This window comes from Triticum urartu, chromosome 7A, assembly GCF_056163025.1.
Source record: "Triticum urartu cultivar PI428250 chromosome 7A, HENAU_Tu73, whole genome shotgun sequence".
NCBI lineage: Eukaryota > Viridiplantae > Streptophyta > Magnoliopsida > Poales > Poaceae > Triticum > Triticum urartu.
The window spans coordinates 476,838,340-476,850,904 of NC_141879.1; the positions used below are offsets into that span (position 1 = coordinate 476,838,340).

At 47.1% G+C, this 12,565-nt stretch overlaps 1 pseudogene; it reads left to right on the forward strand.

Moving 5' to 3' along the window:
* Window positions 1–7,990: 7,990 nt before the first annotated feature.
* Window positions 7,991–8,970, forward strand: LOC147960034 (uncharacterized; annotated as a pseudogene).
* Window positions 8,971–12,565: the final 3,595 nt, after the last annotated feature.

Here is a 12,565-nt window from a genome sequence, read left to right on the forward strand (position 1 = left end):
TATCAATTGTGGAATGTCGTGCAAGGAGACAATCCTGGAGTAGTTAAAACCAAGGTTGGACCAACACCCAGAGGAGCACTGGCCCGGGGGTTTAAAATAAAGATGACCCTTGAGTCCACGGAACCCAAGGGAAAAAGGCTTAGGTGGCAAATGTTAAAACCAAGGTTGGGCCTTGCTGGAGGAGTTTTATTCAAAGCGAACTGTCAAGGGGTTGCCATAACACCCAACCGCGTAAGGAACGCAAAATCACGGAACATAACACCGGTATGACGGAAACTAGGGTGACAAGATTGGAACAAAACACTAGGAAAAAGGCCGAGCCTTCCACCCTTTACCAAGTATATAGATGCATTAAAGTAAATAAGATATAAGAATGATATCCCAACATATCCAGGTTCCAACATGGAACAAACTTCATCTTCACCTGCAACTAGCAACGCTATAAGAGGGGCTGAGCAAAAGCGGTAACATAGCCAAACAACGGTTTGCTAGGAAAGGTGGGTTAGAGGCTTGACATGGCAATATGGGAGGCATGATATAGCAAGTGGTAGGTAGCGCGACATAGCGATAGAGCGAACAACTAGCAAGCAAAGATAGAAGTGATATCGAGGGTATGGCCATCTTGCCTGCAAAGTTCTCAGAGTTGTCGAAAGCTTGATCCTCATTAGTGTACTAAACAGGTTCCTCGTTCACGTACTCGTATCCCGGCTCTACCCAAAGCAAGAACACAAGCAAAGGACCAACAATAAATCACGGTGCAATGCACAAGCAACATGATGCAATACATGGCATGATATGCGAGATGTGATATGCAATGCATATGCGTGCTCCGGAAGGGAAACAATGATCAAGGCATCAACCTGGCAAACCAAGTGTGCCGCTGGAAAGATGAGATGATTTTGGTTGAAATCGATATAAAGATCACCGGAAACGGATGCACGGTTTGCAAATGGCAAGCAAAACAAGGATGACGCAAAACTGTGATTAACAACACGATGGCACATAGAATGCAACAAGAAACTAAGCTACTGCACTCCAACATAGCAAAAAAGCATATGGCAGTGATGTACAAGAGATGCTTGACAAAACATGAACATTGAGCTACGGCTAAATCACACTAGAACAGGTTCAAACAAGCATGGCAAAAGTGCAAAAGATATCAGCTTCACAGACTTAGTGAAAATACTAAGATGTCCAAAAACAACATCAGGAAGCAATGTTTACAGCAAGCAAACAACATGTTATAGGAACATATCATAGCCAACAACATGCTATGGTGAACCTATCATAGCAAACAACAATGTTTACAGGCGTCGGGGAGGTCGGGTCCGACCGGATCCAACTGGATCAGGCGCCGGCGAAGGCGGAGCAGGGCCGGACGGCGAGGGCGGAGGCGAGCGGGCGATGAAGCGGCGCCGGCGAGGAGGCTCGGCGCGGCGGCGAGGCCGGAGCTCGGCGCGGGGGCGGTGGCGATGGGCCCGCGGGGGCCGGCTGCGGCCCTCGCCGGGCCGGCGGCGGCTGGCGGGACGGCGGCACCACGTGGCGGCTCCTGGTTGGTTTGGGCGCGGAGGCGGACTCGTCCGGTCCGATCCGGACGTGTCTGTCAGCGGAGAGGGGCTAGGCTAGGATTTGGTGTGCATGAAAAATCGGAGGGGAACACATATTTATAGGTAGAGGGAGTTTGGAGTGTCCAAATGAGGTGTAGATTTCGCCCACACGATCGTCATCCGACGACGGAGGACATGGAGATGGTTTAGATGGGTTATTGGGCTGTTTTGGAGAGGTGTTGGGCTGCAACACACAAGAGGCTTTTGCGGTTACCCGGTTAACCGTTGGGGTATCAAACGGGCTCCAAATGGAACGAACTTTGACAGGCGGTCTACCGGTGGTGTACCAAGGCCACTTGGCAAATCTCGGTCCATGCCGAGAACGTTTAACACCCCCTTACGAAAACAGACAAGAGGGGTGCGCCGGTGCATGTGGGAGTGTCGGATTGCGAAACGGACAACGGGGAAACTGCTCGGATGCATGAGACGAACACGAATGCAAATGCGAGGCACATGATGACATGATATGAAATGCATGACATGAACAAAATGCAAAATGAAGACAAAACCCAACCACGAAGGGAATCTCATAACTAAAAGCCGAAAATAGCAAGAGTCGGAGTTACAAATATGGCAAGTTACATCCGGGGTGTTACAACACTCCATCACTACAAGAGGATCTCGTCTCGAGATCTAGGACTGAAAGAACTTCGGATATTCGGAACGGAGGTGATCCTCGTGCTCCCAGGTGGCTTCTCGGTCGGAATGGTGTGACCACTTCACTTTCAGGAATTTGATTGACTTGTTGAGAGTCTTGCGCTCGGTTTCTTCAAGAATAGCGACGGAATGCTCATGATAAGACAGGTCTTCTTGGAGATCAATCTCTTCGAAGTTGATGGTGCGCTCAGGAGTCTTGAAGCACTTGCGAAGCTGTGACACATGAAACACATCGTGCACATTTGCGAAGTTGGACGGAAGCTCAAGTTGATAGGCGAGATCGCCTCTTTTGCCAATGATCTTGAAAGGATCCACGTATCTAAGGGCAAGCTTCCCTTTGATACTGAAGCGACGAGTTCCTTTCATTGGAGAGACGCTGAGGTAGACATAGTCTCAGATCTTGAAAGCCAAGTCACGGTGCTTGCTATCATAGTAACTCTTATGGCGCGATTGCGCGGCTTTGAGATTTTCACGGATAACTTTACACATTTCTTCATCTTCTGTGATTAAGTCGTTGCCAAGAAGTTGGCGTTCACCAGTCTCTGACCAATTGAGAGGAGTACGACACTTTCTGCAATAGAGAATTTCAAAAGGGGCCTTGCCCGAACTCGCTTGGAAGCTGTTGTTGCAGGAGAACTCGGCATATGGAAGACAATCTTCCCACTTCATAGCGAAGGAAATGACACAATCCCTGAGCATATCTTCAAGGATAGGATTGACTCGCTCGACTTGGCCACTAGTTTGAGGGTGGAAAGCTATGCTGAAGCGAATGTTGGTGCCCATGGCCTTCTGGAAGGAATCCCAGAACTTGGAGGTGAAAATACTTCCGCGGTCTAAAGATATCAATTGGGGAATGTCGTGCAAGGAGACAATCCTGGAGTAGTTAAAACCAAGGTTGGACCAACACCCAGAGGAGCACTGGCCCGGGGGTTTAAAATAAAGATGACCCTTGAGTCCACGGAACCCAAGGGAAAAAGGCTTAGGTGGCAAATGTTAAAACCAAGGTTGGGCCTTGCTGGAGGAGTTTTATTCAAAGCGAACTGTCAAGGGGTTGCCATAACACCCAACCGCGTAAGGAACGCAAAATCACGGAACATAACACCGGTATGACGGAAACTAGGGCGACAAGATTGGAACAAAACACCAGGCAAAAGGCCGAGCCTTCCACCCTTTACCAAGTATATAGATGCATTAAAGTAAATACGATATAAGAATGATATCCCAACATATCCAGGTTCCAACATGGAACAAACTTCATCTTCACCTACAACTAGCAACGCTATAAGAGGGGCTGAGCAAAAGCGGTAACATAGCCAAACAACGGTTTGCTAGGAAAGGTGGGTTAGAGGCTTGACATGGCAATATGGGAGGCATGATATAGCAATTGTTAGGTAGTGCGACATAGCGATAGAGCAAACAACTAGCAAGCAAAGATAGAAGTGATATCGAGGGTATGGTCATCTTGCCTACAAAGTTCTCAGAGTTGTCGAAAGCTTGATCCTCGTTAGCGTACTCAACAGTTCCTCGTTCACGTACTCGTCTCCCGTCTCTACCCAAAGCAAGAACACAAGCAAATGACCAACAATCAATCACGGTGCAATGCACAAGCAACATGATGCAATACATGGCATGATATGCGAGATGTGATGTGCAATGCATATGCGTGCTCCGGAAGGGAAAGAATGATGAAGGCATCAACTTGGCAAACCATGTGTGCCGCTCGAAAGATGAGATGATTTTGGTTGAAATCGATATAAAGATCACCGGAAACGGATGCACGGTTTGCAAATGGCAAGCAAAACAACGATGACGCAAAACTGCGATTAACAACACGATGGCACGTAGAATGCAACAAGAAACTAAGCTACTGCACTCCAACATAGCAACAAAGCATATGACAGTGATGTACAAGAGATGCTTGACAAAACATGAATACTGATATACGACTAAATCACACTAGAATGGGTTCAAACAAGCATGGCAAAAGTGCAAAAGATTTGAGCTTCACAGACTTAGTGAAAATGCTAACATGTCCAAAAAGAACGTTAGGAAGCAAAAAGTGCAAAAGATTTGAGCTTCACAGACTTAGTGAAAATACTAACATGTCCAAAAACAACATCAGGAAGCAATGTTTACAGCAAGCAAACAACATGCTGCAAGAAAATATCATAGCAAACTAAGGCATGGCATGAATCTTCTGAAAGCATAGATCAAATGTCCTTTAGTGATCATGAGCCAAAAAGGCACAGAAAATATGATCACACCCATGTAAACATAGCTAGTTTTATTAACAGTTTCAGACTTGGTAGAAAAATAGAGCATGACATAAACAACTTTATGAAGGCAACTTTGCGAGCTCATGCCACTCATCACAAAGCATTGCATGACAATATAAGCATACCAATAGCAAGATGAAATGTTCATGAAGATAACCATGGAAAGATCAAGTTCATAGGATGCATGGATCACTAGCAACAACCATGGAAAAATTGATTAACATGCTAACATTCTGCCAGGAACATTTTACAGCAAAAGTAGAGCAAGAACAAGACATTCTAGACAGCTCCATAATTGCAAACAGGGGCATGCATGGATTGGCATAACCACATGTTCAAAACTTTCTTACTGAAGTAACCCAAAATAAGTATGGATCTCACTGTAGCATCAAGTTTACATGGCATCAAAATAACAGCAGGAAAAAGACAGCAAAATCCTAAGTCCCTGAAAACAACAACATCACGAAGCCTAGTTTGCATGCTTGTGATAGTCACCACATAGATCACAAAAATACAAGACAAGCACCTCTGTAAAGATGGCATGACGTAGTTCAAAACACATGTAGACCTCAATGTTACACGATGCACACATCAAATGCAACAAAAATGACAAAACCTCATGATATGATAAGTACCAGCAGTTAACATTTTATAGCACTCATGCATCAATGAAAATGGCATCATAACGGGCAGTATCATGCATGGACATGCTTCTACCATGAAGAGCTCAACGGGACGAACAATTTGATATATCGTATGCATGAGTCGGAGTCATGGTCACCAAGATATGATGCGATGAAGGAGGCATAAAAATATTAGAGAGATAAAGACTTGGCGATTTTACCCTATGGATTCCAGATATAGGGTTCGTGCGCGCGGATCGAGGTTCGTCGGAATCTACGCCGGAGTTGACCGGAGAGGAGGAAGGAGATCAGAGAGGCGTCGGGGAGGTCGGATCCGACCGGATCCGGCGCCGGCGGAGGCAGAGTAGGGCCGGACGACGAGGGCGGCGGTGCCAGCGAGGAGGCGAGGCACGATGGTGGGGCCGGAGCTCGCCGCGGGGGCGGCGGCGGTTGGTCCCGCTGGGGCTGGCTGCGGGCCTCGGCGGGCCGGTGGCGACTGGCGGGACGGCGGCACCATGTGGCGGCTCCTGGTTGGCTCGGGCACGGCGGCGGACGTGTCCGATCCAATCCGGACGTGTCCATCGGCGGAGAGGGGCTAGGCTAGGGTTTGGACTGCGCGAAAAATCGGAGGGGAACACATATTTATAGGCAGAGGGAGTTTGGAGTGTCTAAATGAGGTGTAGTTTTCGCCCACACGATCGTGATCCGACGACGAAGGACATGGAGAAGGTTTAGATGGGTTATTGGGCTGTTTTGGAGGGGTGTTGGGCTGCAACACACAAGAGGCTTTTGCGGTTACCCGGTTAATCGTCGGGGTATCAAACGGGCTCCAAATGGAACGAAATTTGACCGGTGGTGTACCAAGGCCACTTGGCAAATCTCGGTCCATTCCGAGAACGTTTAACACCCTCTCACGAAAAGAGACAAGAGGGGTGCGTCAGTGCATGTGGGAGTGTCGGATTGCGAAACGGACAACGGGAAAACTGCTCGGATGCATGAGACGAACACGAATGCAAATGCGATGCACATGATGACATGATATGAAATGCATGACATGAACAAAATGCAAAATGAAGAAAAACGCAACCACGAATGGAATCTCATAATTTAAAGCCGAAAATGACAAGAGTCGGAGTTACAAATATGGCAAGTTACATCCGGGGTGTTACAGGGGCGCCACACATAACCACGACAATTGCTTAGCCGTGTGCGGCGCCCCACTCCACAGTTTAGTCCCTCGGTCATATTTTCATAGTACTTAGGCGAAGCCCTGAGAAGATAGCTTCACCATCACCGTCACCACGCTGTCGTGCTTCCAGAACTCATCCACTACTTTGTCATCTTGCTGGATCAAGAAGGCGAGGATGTCACTGAGCTGAAAGTGTGCTGAACGCAGAGGTGCCGTACGTTCGGTACTCGATCGGTTGGATCGCGAAGAAGTTTGACTACATCAACCGCATTAACAAACGTTTCCACTTACGGTCTATGAGGGTACGTAAACACACTCCCCCCTCTCGTTGGTATGCATCTCCATGAATAGATCTTGCGTGTGCGTGTATTTTTTTTGTTTTTCCATGCAATGTTTCCCAACAGTGGCATCCGAGCCAGGTCTATGCGTAGATGATATGCATGAGTAGAATGCAAAGAGTTGTGGGCGATGATAGTCATACTGCTTACCACCAATGTCTTATTTTGATTCGGCAGTATTGTGGAATGAAGTGGCCCGGACGAACCTTACATGTCCACGCACATGAGACCAGTTCCACCGACTGACATGCAACTTGTTTTGCATAAAGGTGGTTGGCGGGTGTCTTTTTCTCCTACTTTAGTTGAATCGAATTTGACTACAGCTGGTCCTTTCAGAAGGTTAAAACAACAAACTTGATGAATCACCGTTGTGGTTTTTATGTAGTTAAGAACGGTTCTTGCTAGAAGCCCGTAGCAGCCACGTAAAACTTGCAACAACAAAGTAGAGGAGGTCTAACTTGTTTTTGCGGGGTATGTTGTGATGTGATATGGTCAAGATATGATGTGATATATGTTGATGTATGAGATGATCATGTTTTGTAATATCGACAACCGACAGGAGCCTTAGGGTTGTCTCTTAATTGTTGTATGAAATACAATCGCCATGTAATTGCTTTACTTTATCGCTATGCGTTAGGAATAGTTGTAGAAGCAATAGTTGGTGAGACGACCCTGATGCAACGATGGAGATCAAGGTGTTGAGCCGGTGACGATGGAGATCATGATGATGCATTGGAGATGGAGATCAAAAGCATAATACAATGGTGGCCATATCATGTCACATATTTTGATTGCATGTGATGTTTATCCTTTATGCATCTTATTTTGCTTAGAACAATGGCTGCATTATAAGATGATCCCTTCACTAAATTTCAAGATAAAAGTGTTCTCCCCGAGTATGCACCGCTGCCAAATTTCGTCGTTTCGAAGCACCTCGTGATGATCGGGTGTGATAGACTCTACGTTCACATACAACGGGTGTAAGAAAGTTTTACACATGCAGAATACTTGGGTTAAACTTGACGAGCCTAGCATGTACACACATGATCTGGAACACTGGAGACCAAAAGGTCGAACATGAGTCATATAGTATATATGATCAACATAGAGATGTTCACCATTGATGACTACCCCATCTCACGTGATGATCGGACATGGGTTAGTTGATTTGGATCATGTATCACTTAGATAACTTGAGGGATGTTTATTTAAGTGGGAGTTCTTAAGTAATTTGATTAATTGAACTTAATTTATCACGAACTTAGTCTTAATAGTGTTTGCATATCTATGTTGTAGATCAATGGCCCGTGCTACCGTTCCCTTGAATTTCAATGCTTTACTAGAGAAAGCTAAGTTGAAAGATGATGGTAGCAACTACACGGACTGGGTCCATAACTTGAGGATTATCATCGTTGCTGCACAGAAAAATTATGTCCTTGATGCACTGCTAGGTGACAGACCTACTGTAGGAGCTACTGCAGATGTTAGGAACGTCTGGCAGGCTAGATCTGATGACTACTCTATAGTTCAGCGTGCCATGCTTTACAGCTTAGAACCGGGACTTCAAAGACATTTTGAACGTCATGGAGCATATGAGATGTTCCAAGAGTTGAAGTTAATATTTCAAACAAATGCCCTGGTTGAGAGATAGAAGTCTCCAACAAGTTCTATAGCTGAAAGATGGAGGACAACAGTTATGTCAGTGAACACATACTCAAAATGTCTGGGTATCATAACCACTTCACTTAGCTGGGAGTTGAACTTCCAGTTGATAGTGTTATTGGCAGAGTTCTTCAATCACTGCCACCAAGCTACAAATGCTTCGCGATGAACTATAATATGCAAGGGATGACTAAAATGATTCATGAGCTCTTCGCAATGCTTGAGGCCGCGGAGGTAGAAATCAAGAAGGAGCATCAAGTGTTGATGGTTAACAAGACCACTAGTTTCAAGAAAAAGGGCAAGGGAAAGAAAGGGAACTTCAAGAAGAATGGCAAGCAAGTTGCCACTCCCGGGAAGAAACCCAAAGCTGGACCCAAGCCTGAAACTGAGTGCTTCTACTGCAAAGGGAGTGGTCACTGGAAGCAGAACTGGCCTAAATTCTTGGTGGATAAGAAGGATGGCAAAGTGAACAAAGGTATATTTGATATACATGTTATTGATGTGTACCTTACTAATGCTCGTAGTAGCGCCTGGGTATTCGATACTGGTTCGGTTGCTCATATTTGTAACTCGAAACAGGAGTGCGGAATAAATGAAGATTGGCTAAGGACGAGGTAACGATGCGCGTCAGAAATGGTTCCAAGGTTGATGTGATCGCCGTTGGCACGCTACCTCTACATCTACCTTCGGGATTAGTTTTAGACATCAATAATTGTTATTTGGTGCCAGCGCTGAGCATGAGCATTATATTTGGATCTTGTTTATTGCGAGACGGTTATTCATTTAAATCGGAGAATAATGGTTGTTCTATTTGTAAGTGTAATATCTTTTACGGTCATGCACCCCTAATGAATGGTCTATTCTTGGTGAAACCCGACCGTAGTGATACATATATTCATAATATCGATGCCAAAAGATGCAAAGTTGATAGTGATAGTGCAACATATTTGTGGCACTGCCATTTAGGTCATATTGGTGTAAAGCGCATAAAGAAACTCCATGCGGACGACCTTTTGGAATCACTTGATTATGAATCATTTGATACTTGCGAACCTTGCATCATGGGCAAGATGACTAAAACTCCATTCAATGGAACAATGGAGCGAGCTAATGACTTATTGGAATTATACATACCGGTGTATGCGGTCCGATGAGTGTTGAAGCATGCGGCGGGTATTGTCATTTTCTGACCTTCATAGATGATTTGAGTAGGTATGGGTATATCTACTTGATGAAACATAAGTCTGAAACATTTGAAAATTTTAAAGAATTTTAGAGTGAAGTTGTTGGGGATATTACTACTGGACGTAAACCGGCCAGGTGTAGCCGGGTTAACACTATGAAGATAGAAGCCCATAAAGACATGAGGATGGTGGCGCTTCATGAAGGCCCAAGGCCCAAAGGCGGGTTAAGGACTGTAGATGTAAACCGACTCTTTCATGTAACTTGTATTGTAAGTTAGAAGGAATAGAGACCGAGCCAGATACGTTTATGATCCGGCCTCGGGGCTCTGTAAACCGGCGGGTGTCAACCTATGTATATAAAGGGACGACCCGTCAGCGGTTTAGGGACAACACAACAGACAGCAACTCGAGAGCCAGGCAAGGCGAATTCGCTCCCTGGTCATCGAAACCCTAGCAATACCAACACAACTAGACGTAGGCTTTTACCTTCATCGAAGGGGCCGAACTAGTATAAAACCCTCGTGTCCCTTGTCCGGTTTAACCCCTTTAAGCTAACCTGTAGCGATGGCTCCACAACTAAGTCCTTTCACGAGGACATCTGCCGTGACAAACCCACGACAGTTGGCGCCCACCGTGGGGCTATCGCACGATGGTTTCAAGTTCTTGAAGGGCAGCTTCGAAGGACTCAAGGGATACGCTGTCAGCCAGATGACGAAGAGTCGTCGCGGAAAGCTCTACATCGATGACGCGGGATGGGGTCCCGAGGCCGGTTCAATTGAATACGGGTACCGGGTCCCCTTTGGTGGGATTCACGTCTTCATCGGCAAGATCGGCGAACTGGGCCATGAGCCGGACACCTGCACCGACATCATCGAGACGGCTCAGCATGCAAGCCCTGCCCAGGTTCAGCCCTCAGCAAGGCATGTTTTTGTAGGTGTCATCCATGGAGCGAAATATGAGGATGGACCGGCATCTGATGGATAAACCGTTGTCTGTTCTGATGATGAGTCTTCAACCGGAGAGACCGAGTCGTTGTATCAGCTGCAGGAGGGCCGGATTAGTGGAGGTTCCGATGGCAACAGTATTCCGGACCCCCTCGATCTGCCAAGCCGGGTCGCGGTCTTCATGGCTGGTACACAACCAGCGCATCACTCTTCTACCGCCGCGGCAATGCTCTCCGGTTCAGCAACGACAACGCCAGCAGGAGCAGGGGGCTCTGCTCTGGCTCAGGTTTTGTCTGATTTGTTTGACGCTTTGGCAACATTGATGGCAGCAAAAGTGGATGCAGCAACCCGAGATCAGCACAATGCGGAGATTGCAAAGGTGAAAGATCAGATAACTCAGACTAAAGCGGACCTGGCAGCAGAGAACGCCAGGATGGCTACAGAATGGGCCGAGTTGTAAGCTCAGGCCTACCGGCTTAGGCTGGATCAGAGTGCCTCAGATGATGTCATGAGGAGGAGATACCGGTCGCACCTCCCGCTGGGTTATGAGCCAAGAAATCTCTTCAACACGCCAGGAGCAGGAACCAGTAACCAGCCGGTGGGAAACCGAACTAAGGCACCAGAAACAGGAGCGCCGGTTCAGCCGCGCATGATGAACCCCCCTCGTCAGAACAACATTGTGCCACAGTATGTTCCGACGCCTCTGGGGCATTACTCTAACCCGCTGGATAACATTGTGGCTGCCGCTTCACGATTGGCAGCCCTCCCAATGGACGACGATTGAGACACGACGGGCCAGAGAGCTCCTTCAAATATCTTTAAACCAGCAGCAGGCTTGTCGGTGTCAAAACCGGCGGATCTTGGGTAGGGGGTCCCGAACTGTGCGTCTAAGGCGGATGGTAACAGGAGGCAGGGGACACGATGTTTACCCAGGTTCAGGCCCTCTTGATGGAGGTACTACCCTACGTCCTGCTTGAGTGTTCTTGATGATATGATTATTACAAGAGTTGATCTACCACGAGATCGTAGAGGCTAAACCCTAGAAGCTAGCCTATGGTATGATTGTCTGTTGTCCTACGGACTAAACCCTTCGGTTTATATAGACACCAGAGGGGGCTAGGGTTACACAGAGTCGGTTACACGGGGGAGATTTACATATCCGTATTGCCTAGCTTGCCTTCCACGCCAAGGAGAGTCCCATACAGACACGGGACGAAGTCTTCAATCCTGTATCTTCATAGTCCAACAGTCCGGCCAAAGGATATAGTCCGGTTGTCCAGAGACCCCCTAATCCAGGACTCCCTTAGTAGCCCCTGAACTAGGCTTCAATGACAATGAGTCCGGCGCGCAGTATTGTCTTTGGCATTGCAAGGCGGGTTCCTCCTCCGAATACTCCATAGAAGATTTTGAACACAAGGATAGTGTACGGCTCTGCAAAACAAGTTCCACATACCACCTTAGAGAGAATAATATTTCCACAAATCTAATCTGCTGACGTGTTTTGACAGCACGACATTATGTCATGGCCCGGTTTTATTTGAACCGTTTTTCTCAACCAACACCGCGCATATCGTGAGGCGGTTTTTTTGACACGTCTTGTCGAAGCAGAGATTGTGTCCCCCTTGTTATGGGATTCTCATCAATACGGACGTGGGTAACCCAACCGCTCCATTAATTACGGCGCTTGGGGAATAAGCGATTTTACCAAGCAAGTGGGGAGGCGCATCGCCTCCTCCGCCCTTATAAAGGGAAAAAGATTCACTCTTTTCACCCACGCCTTCCTCCTCCTCACTTATCCGTTCCTCTTCTCAAACCACTCCAAGTATGTCCGGAGCAGGAGGCAAGTGGACGGTCTCCTCCGTCATGGAGGAGAACATCAAAAAGATACGGGAAGCCGGATATTTGGCCGCGGATATCGCGCACCGGCTGCCAGATGTAGGGCAGATCATCCCAACGCCCAAACCACATGAGAAGGTAGTTTTTCTTACCCATTTGTCCGCGGACTGGGATTTCCTCTCCACCCGTTTGTCCGCGGGCTCATGTTCTACTACGGGCTGGATTTTCATGATCTGGCCCCCAATTTCA